Consider the following 9,881-nt stretch of genomic DNA (forward strand, 5'->3'; position numbering starts at 1 on the left):
TATGTCTGTCAATTCGCGAGCGTTTTTCTTTCACATATCTTAAGGTGTCTGACATGTAATATGTCGGTGAATAAAACCCCAGGGGGTTTTGGGGAATGAAGACCGATGACACCTTGGCCCTGCGGACTCGCCAGAAGGGCAAATCGAGCGTCTGTCGTTCTTCGTTTCTTTTTCCTCCTTAGGAAGGCTCCTAATTTTGTCTATTATTTCTTGCGCTCTCGACAGTGTATGCACTTGTATGAAAGAACTTCTTCCCGCCATTTTTCAAAAACAAAAAAAAACACACAACGTAGGTTCTCATTTGTTAGACGATCACAGCCAAGGCCAAACTTTGAATTTTTGAATTTTTCGCGGGCCTTTCAAACTGTTCAAGGTCCAATTTAGAGGCGGGAAGTTTGGGTTATCACAACACTTGTTGTTATATTGTTGCGCCTATTGATACTTGTTTATCAGATCATTTATGAGTTAGGCTTAACCTCCAGTTGCCATACGACAATAAACGTCAAACCACTTCTTACAAAATAATAAGACCCATAACACCTACGGGGCAGTTTAATCTTTTTCAGTTGTTTGTCAATGGTAGATTGGGGATTTATTGCGTCCAATGTTTTGGATGCTAATACTAAATTTAATAGATTTGTAGATGTAATACAACAAAATGTAAATACTGCTTTCCTTATAAAAACTGTACCTATATTTAGTGGGCGGAAAAAAGTAAACTGGTTTGACAAAGAGCTTTATAGACTACGCTGTACACTACATCTGTTGAATGAGATTCATAATATATGCATATGGTACTGAAGAAAATAAACGTGCTGGAATATCAGTCACGTGGTGTACCGAACTGATTACCAATCAGTTGACATCCAGACCAACTTATCACAAATCTTAAATATGAGGATCTGAAGAAGACAGATTAATTGAAGAAACTTCATCTGAAGGAGAGGAAGACATAAGTGTAAGACATGAACTTCTTTTGTTGATTTGTGTTAAACGCCGCATTTTTTTTTTTTTCTAGTTTTGTTCCGAAACATCTGAAGATGCTTTGCTTCAAGATGACGAGAAAGATTATTATTATTATTAATATTATTATTATTAAGGACTCGATCGGGCAGAGGCTATGCCTGTTATGCCCGCGACAAATTGAGTAGTGGCTTTATCTTCAGTATAACTTAGAGATTTTTTGTCGCACAATATGTATCATATTTCGATTTAAAACATACAACAGATGAAGCTAGCACTATATCCTTGGGTAACGCGTTCCAACTGTCAAACACCCTATTCGTTAAAAATTTTTGGCGAGCTAAAGTGCAAAACTTCAATTTACGCAACTTTAGAGAATGCCCTCTGGTGCGGTCTGAGGTATTAAGAGGGAAGAGATGCCTCATTGGGGAAAAACTATTACTCAAGGCCTGATAAGTAATTATTAGATCATCTCGTTTGCGCCTGTCTGAAAGAGGGCAGAGATGCATTAGTCTAAGCCGTTCGCAGTAAGGAGGCCGATTTATGCCGAACGGAAATCTGGTTGCTCGACTCTGAATGGATTCCAAGCACAAAATGTCTTTTTGAAATATGGGAGACCAGACACCATTAGCAAACTCTAGCAAAGGCCCCACATATGTTTTGAAAAGTTTAGAAAAGACTAATGGACTAGCTTTGGAAAATGTTTTAGTCAGAAGAAAGAGCATTTTATTTGCTTTACTCGCAACTCGCTGGAGATACTCAGTTCATGACAAATTGGAGGTGACAACGACACCCAAATCAACGTGCGAATCTGTACATGAAAGAAGTAAGTTGTCAACGAAATAAACATGTTTGGAGTTATTATTCCCAAGGTGTAGGACTTTACACTTGTCTAAATTCAAAGGTAACAACCAATCATGAGTCCAGTCATATATTGCTCGAAGATCTCGTTCTTAATCCCTATAGTTCGCACTACTGCTGTAAAGCTTGATGTCATCTGCGAACATGGCGAAAGGCGAGGTTACGATGTTTTTGACATCGGCAGTATAAGCGCAAAGAGTAGCGGGCCAAGCACCAAGCCCTGGGGCACCCCACTCACAACATCGACAGATCTACTAAGTCCATCACTGATTTTGACTCGAAATGTTCTATCGCTCAGAAAAGAATCTATCCACTCAAGATGTTTTACTCGTATACCAAGATGTTGCAATTTGTGAAGAAGCCTGCGTTTCGGAACCTTGTCAAAAGCTTTTGAAAAATCGAGATATAAAATATCTACGGGGCGACCCAGATCGATATCCCTAGTCCAGTCTGACAAACAGCACAAAAGATTCGATTGGACAGATTTCCCAGGTAAGAAGCCATGCTGTTCGCGTGGAATTAGATTGTAATTTATAAGAAACTTGACTAAATGGTCATAGATAATAGATTCCATGACCTTGACCACGAGCGATGTCAAACTCACTGGCCTATAGTTTAATGCATAAAACTTATCACCCTTGTTCTTGTAAATTGGTTTGACAAACGCGATTTTCCAGTCGGAGGGAAGTCTAGTTTGCATGAATGATTGCGCCATTAGAATAGAAAGCGGAGTGGAAAGAGAGGCTGCACAGTTCTTTAAAACGCAGGCGGAAATAAGATCAGGACCTGGAGATGTAGTAACTTTCAACTTTCTGAGCTTCTCTGACACCGCGTCCGCAGAGAATTTTATATCAGTGATACTATTCGAATTACAAACGCTAGAGAAATTAGGCATCCCAAAAAGAGGTTCCACAGTAAACATTTTGGTAAAGGAATCGGCAAATATATCAGCAACGATGTAACTGTTCTCATTAACCATGCCTGCCGCATCTTTAACCTTAACTGTTTTAACTGGACCTGATAAAGTAGTGCGAATATACTTAAAAAGAGTTTTGGTGTCCTTATTCTCTGCAATACGCTTCTCATAATCAAGTCTAGCATCTCTGATGACAGTCGAAAGATGGTTAGAAAAAGCCCTGTGAGCATTGTAACTCGTTTCGGTCCCTGTTCGTTTAAAAGCTCGCCAAAGTGCTCTCTTTTTGCGTATTAGGTTTAAAATTCTCCCGTTAATCCATGGTTTTGATGAAGATCTTTTAAACGTGGAACTAGTGGTGTACTGTGTGACAGTATCAGATAGTGTTGCTTTAAAGCAATCCCAATTGTTGCTTATCGACAAATCCGAAAGAAGACAATTCCAATCTAGCTTCCCTAAGTGCTTATTCAGGGCTTCAAAATCTATCATCTTCCGTTCAAGCGTGATAGTTCTCCTTCGACGTGTGTAACAAACTTCTAAATCCATCATTAAAACTAAATGATCCGATTTACCAATTGGATTCAAATATTCCAAGTTCGAGATTGAACTGTCATCAGACGTTATAACTAAATCCAGCACAGATGGTTTTTGGTTCGACCTGAACCTTGTTGGCTGCGTGATCAATTGATCAAGATGACTATTAAGCAGCAAATCCACCAAAAGTTGAGAGGAAGAAGAATAGGAACGACTGCCACTAATGGGCCAATCCACATCTGGGAGGTTTAAATCTCCGAAAATATACACTTTGTCATATGAATTCGATATATTGCTAATCTGATTGAAAAGAGTTATATCATCGTTGAAAAGAGATGACGATGGTCTATACACACATCCTAGAGCAAAAGTTGTGCTGCTGTTAGCCACTTTTAAGAAGAGAGAATCGATACCACCAGTGTTTCCAGCAAGGGGCGTAACCGTGAAATTCTCGAGGACCAGATCGGAAATGTAGGCACAAACACCGCCACCCCTTCCAACCCGATCCGATCGAAAAATGGTATATCCATCGAGAGATATTAACGCATCAGTTATAAAAGAAGTCAATCATGTTTCGGACACCATTATAATCGTTGGTTTATATGTGTCAACAAAAGCACAAAAATCGCCAAACTTTGCCATCAAAGATGCCACATTAGTGTAGGCAACAGTGTTGACAAAGTAATCGGACAAAGATTTATTATCCATGAGAGGATTAAAATTGGGCATGTAGAGAAAAAGAAAAAGAGAAAAAGACGCAAAGAGAAAAAAAAAAAGAAAAAAGCTTTGATGCTATTTACCAAGTGCGTTTATTTGTCAATACCAACCGATTCGTCTTGCAAAGCTGGCAAATCGGGAACCAGATCGTCCGCATTTTTCTCTTTTGCCATTGCTTTTTTAATTTTTCTCTGCACCTTCGTACACCTATATATTTTTAATGCTTTTTTTATGAATGATAGGATAAACGTCGTACAATAAAGTGAGCACCCCGTTAACATCTTTTGTATATGAACGCGTTAGTTTTAAGATGTCACCATCACCTACTGCTTTGTCCATGAACTCCACGACTTTGTCAAAGCTCAATGGGTACTGATCCGTGTTATCAATTAAATTTTTAGCTGGGGCAAGTAGCTCAGAAGTAGGAGTTAGACTTTCACAAGAGTTGCTAGGTCTAATTTTTTTTGGTCTACGATCATCATCACCAGGAGTACCTCTAGTAAGATCCAGAGGAGAAATGTCCGAAGAAGAGTCATCATCGTCTATATGCCTTTTTCCAGAAACATCTTGCGCATTCGCCTCAGCCTCAGGACTACGAGAAATGGCCTGCGGTGCCGGGCAGTCGCTAGCGAAGTGTCCAGTCATTTTACATTTAAAACAAATATCATCAAATGCCAAAAATATGCGATAGTTGGTATTTTCATATTTCAAAACCATTGATTCTGGAAGATTTATTTTGTCATCTGGTTGGACATGAATTTGTCGTCGAAAACTCGTGACGTGAGCATATTGATCGCTTTGGATGCCGGCTCTAAGAAAAGACATTGGAGATAACGTTGTAAAACCATCAAGAGCTTTAATCTTGTTAACGAAAACATCATGAGGGATCGAAGGACAAACGCTTGATAGAATAATTCGTCGCGAAGGAGTTAACAACCGACGGACACTAACTTCTGTACCATTAATGAGAATATTGGAAAACCTGTTCACTACATCATCTACCAGAGTTTTGGAACTAAGATAAATGCAAACCCGACCTTTTGAAATTCTAGAAGCAAATAGAACATTTTTTGGTGCAACAATATCACCTATATTGCTGCTACATAGTCCATTAGAACAAGATCATCGACAGCGGTAAAAACTATCGCTTGATCCTGTTTTGGAAAATTAGGCGGCGAATCCGCCATCGTGTTAGATGGGTTTAAAATCCGAGGCGAAGCAGCTCAACGCCGCAATAGCTCGCCACGACAATCAAATCGACCTTATCGTTTAGCACAAAAACAATACAGATAAAGAATATTCGCATCGACAGCGCTATTGCGAAACTGAAAAACTCAAATATCACAGGAACCAGTAAACTAATTCCGGTAAAAATTTAGAAAACAGTGCACCGATATATAACCTTCGATATCGTTCAACAACAAAATATTTGGAACAATCTCACCGAATTGCAATGCAAATGCAGAGCAGCAATCACACAGTTCACACTTGAGAACCCACCACTCAACTCTTTCTTCTAAGTCTTTGTAGAATTTTCCATGTAGTTGTTTTTGTTTTAGCCCACTTATTATTTTGTCTATTGTGTGGGGGGTGTGGATTTCTTCGGTGTTCGACAGATTTAAGGGTGTGAGGTTCAAATCTGCTCTTGTGATGGTGCGAAACATTTCATTTCTTTCCGCTCGTTTCAAGAAATACTTCTTCAAATCTGAGATTTGTCTCTGATATAAGTTTTCTAGGTTCTGGAAACCCCTTCCTCCATTCTGTCTTGGTAATGAGAATCTTTCAATCGACGATTTTGGATGATGTCTTCTATACCTACTGTGTGAAGATTTTCCTTGTTGCGATGTTTAAATTTTCAAGATCAGTTTTGGACCATTTAATGACTCCAAAAGAATATGTTAGCAGTGGAACGCAGAATGTATTTACTGCTTTCATTAATTTTTTTCCATTTAACTGTGTCTTCAATATTAATTTTAATCTCGCTAGGTATTGATCTTTCAACTGTGTTTTCGTTTTGGTATGATTGATGTGGGAGGATTGACCGAAACCCAGATATTTGTATGTATCGTTTCGTTCTTGGGCTTCGATTATTTCGTTATTCTGGGTTATATGTGGTACTTGGTGTTGGACGCCTTTTTTGATTGCTTGGGTCTTACATTTCTCAATACCAAAAGACATACCAATATCACCGGAAAATTGTTCAGTCAGATTTAATAGGTTTGTTAACTGATTTTGTGTACTTGCATATATTTTTATGTCATCCATATACAGCAAGTGACTTATTCTGTTTTCCCTTTGTTTGTTAATTCTTATATTGAACCCATAATTGCAGCTGTTCAGGATATCGGAGAGGGGATTTATTGCTAAGCAGAACCATAACGGGCTAAGAGAATCGCCTTGAAAAATTCCTCTTCGGATCATTATTGGATCTGACTGAATTGTTTGTTCATTTAAGGTTATTTGGAAGGTGGTCTTCCAAAATTCCATGGAACATTTGAGAAAAGTGCAGATTTTAGTATCAATTTTGTATAATTCCACAATTTTGCATAGCCAGGAATGAGGGACAGAATCGTAAGCTTTCTTATAATCAATAAAAGCAGTATATATGTTTCGGTTTTCTTTTCTAGCTTGTTCACAGATGATGGAATCTATGATTAATTGCTCTTTGCAACCAAATGATCCTTTAATACATCCTTTCTGTTCTTCATTAATGATGTCAGAGTTAAAACAGTGTTGATAGATTTTTTGTGTAATGCATGAGGTTAATATTTTATAGATTGCCGGTAAACATGTGATAGGTCTGTATTTTGATGGATTTTTTGTGTCGTTATCTTTAGGTTTTAGGTATGTTACACCATGACATAAGAATGTTGGAAAGGAGGATGGGTCAAGAAGGAACTGATTTAATTGATGTAGTAAATGAATATGTACACAATTTAATTTTTTTATCCAAAAATTATGGATTTTGTCTGGTCTTGGTGATTTCCAGTTGTGTGTCTTATTGATGGTATTTATTAATTCGGCAAGTGTTATCTGATGATCATTCATTGGTGTAACTGTGGATAGTTTATGGGATATATTAGGAATCCATTTGGCAGATTGGTTAAATTCAAATTCTTGAGACCAAAGTTTTGACCAAAATGTTGTTACATCTTGTGAGCTTGGAAGTTCACCGGATAATTGAGTTTTGCTTGAATTAGTTAAATGTTGATAGAATAGTTTTTCGTTGTTATAAAATTGAGTGTTATGATTTTTTCTGAGATGTGATTGTTTGTATCTTTTAAGTCGTTTGCTATATAAGGAAAGTTTTTGTAATAGGGTATCTTTAATTTGGAATAGTGTTGTGTTGTACTCATCGTAATCAGTTTGATGAAAATTATTTTTGGTCAATTATTTATTATTATTATAAATATGTTTATTAGTTTTATTAATTAACAAAGCAAAATATATATTAACAATAATATTACAATGAATTTTTAGTAATCATATGTATTGAATTCAGGATCCTAAGTGGAGTAAAAATACTATAGTTTCCCAGTTTTAATTCGGTTTTATGATAGTACCTCATTGCGTAAAAGTTAATTTCCTTAACAATAGATTCCTACGGCCGGTCCTAGCGGCTTGTTATAAAACTGAGTTCCTTGCCATAAATTAGAAAAATCCACCGAGAACTCTAACAATCAGCTTATGGTAGAGCAGGCGATAAGGGTTTTACCTGGAAAGTCGCTTCCGTAAATTTTAGTGGCGCTCCTATCGCCATAGTACTGCACTAACTGCTCAAATTCTGTCGAATTGATACCCATTTTTTTCAATAATTGTTAGTTTTTGTTAAAAACTCTGCTAACCAATAGATCATTAATTTTCCTCTGATATTCCCCCAGTAACATTTTATATGTAATCAATATTGAAGTTCTAACATTTAAATAATATGGGTAACGACAGATTTTTTTTTAAAAAATCAATATTGGTTTTAAATATTGAATATATATTTATTTTCAATGTTTAATACTTATTTAGTTCAGAACATTTAATAAATGTTCTTCATATGAAAGGGGGTATGGATATAAAAAAAACTTGTATGGAATACAATATAAAATTTATTAAACACAAAAATATATTGTCACTGGAAATAACAGTGTATTTGAAACGTTGCGGCAATATTTATACATTTAAAAATTATTTGTCCTAGAACCAATTCGTTGAAAATTTGTACCGGGTGATTGTTTTTTAATTTTTGCTGTAGTTACCCATGACACTTATGTCAGCAGTGAAACTGAAACTGCTGGCATAAGCTTCATGGGCAACCAGAGCATAAATTTAAAAAATCACCTGATGTGAAACACAATATAAATTTTTTAAACATAAAAATACACTGCCAACTTACAATGAAATAAAAATACATTGTCAATGGAAATAACAATGTTCTGCTACATTTCAATCGTTATACAGAAATATTTATTTAATAATTATTTGCTCTATAACCAATTCATTGAAAAGCGATATAATTAATTAAAATAAAAAAAATCATACCTCATGTTTTTTTCGATGAGAATTCATTCTTGCTTTTGTCTGCGCTTAATGAGGTCCTACCATTTTTTAAATTTCAGCAGTTGTGGCGTTTTTGTGACGTTTCCGTGTGGTACCTACAATTAAATTAACTTACAAATTTCGTAATTTTTAAGAAATCACATAACTTTACATATTGTAGCCTTGTTAATTGTGAGTTCACTAAAAGAGAGCTTATTTTTTCCTTGCCCTGAAAACTTGAAAGCAATTTGGTTCATTATTAATAATTTCTTCAAAATTGCATAGGTACATGTTTTTTACATCTTCTCTTCCTGGCAAATAAACATTATTATCAGTCTGAAACTAACTAGTTTATAAATACTAGGAGTTAATAATAAGAATAATAAATGCTTACCAATTCATTCAATTTCTGCGTATCTCCCGCAATTTCTAACTGGATTTCTTCTTTTTTTTGGTTGCGCCCGGACATTCATCATTTTATCTCTACATTCATAATGTGCTTATATTCAGAAATATTAAACCTCTTAAATATACTTACGTGTTGAGAAACTGCATTTTCTGCATTGCTTGCAGAAGTGAGGTTATGTAGGGTTAGTACTGTTTTCTTGACAAAACGGTATTTATTGCACTATTCTGAATTTATCGCAGTACCGATAATCACAATTCACAATAGGACAAACACCATGAACTTACACAAAATACTTTTTGAACCACCAACAATAACAGAAAATATGTATATGTTGCACATTGCGCAAACGCGTTCCAGCAGAGCAAGCGCAAATTTAAGTAAGTTTTATAAAAATGATGAATAAAATTATTATTTTTTGTTCGCAAAAATAAAAAAATATTAATTTTTAATGAGCAATTAATAGTGTGCAACACGATATTTCGAATAGTGTCAATTTCACAATAGCTGGTATTTTTTCAAATCAATTTTTAATATTGCTCCGATAAAAACCCTATGACATAAATTACCTGCAAGTTGTCCCAACATGGTACTTTTTTTTCATTTTTGTTGTTCGGTATCTTGATAAAAAGACATTTCATAAATATGTAATATATGTTGAAATTCATATATAAATTTATAAATATAAAATGAATATTATATAAATATTTGTAATATCTAGTCAACATTTAATATTATATCAATCTTGTATAAATATTAGAAAAATATTGCTTGCTACTGGGGTCCTGTTAAAATTATTCGACGTATTTTGCATTAATTTGTGGTATATTTTGATTTTAATAAACACATTATTATTTAAACAAATTGTACCACTAACAAACATTTAATGACTCTGTGCCCTTTAAAAAGTGATGTTTTATCCGTGTGCGAATTTTCAAGCGATTCTATGATGGTTATGAC

General features: G+C 35.3%; 1 long non-coding RNA gene across 5 annotated transcripts; it reads right to left on the reverse strand.

Moving 5' to 3' along the window:
• Positions 1 to 8,033: 8,033 nt before the first annotated feature.
• LOC135138296 (uncharacterized) lies at positions 8,034 to 9,311 on the reverse strand. 5 transcript variants are annotated; one of them, XR_010282022.1, is made up of 5 exons: positions 9,054 to 9,307; positions 8,910 to 8,998; positions 8,688 to 8,861; positions 8,519 to 8,631; positions 8,034 to 8,463 (listed from the first exon to the last, which is right to left on the reverse strand). It is a non-coding gene; the product is annotated as an uncharacterized LOC135138296 (long non-coding RNA). The 5 variants fall into 5 exon arrangements; XR_010282023.1 differs by having other exon boundaries at positions 8,034 to 8,631; positions 8,688 to 8,851; positions 9,054 to 9,311; XR_010282020.1 differs by having other exon boundaries at positions 8,034 to 8,631; positions 9,054 to 9,306.
• Positions 9,312 to 9,881: the final 570 nt, after the last annotated feature.

The sequence above is a fragment of the Zophobas morio genome, unplaced genomic scaffold (assembly GCF_036711695.1).
Source record: "Zophobas morio isolate AGI-343-1 ecotype UQ-CSIRO unplaced genomic scaffold, CSIRO_AGI_Zmor_V1 ptg000030l, whole genome shotgun sequence".
Classification (NCBI taxonomy): domain Eukaryota; kingdom Metazoa; phylum Arthropoda; class Insecta; order Coleoptera; family Tenebrionidae; genus Zophobas; species Zophobas morio.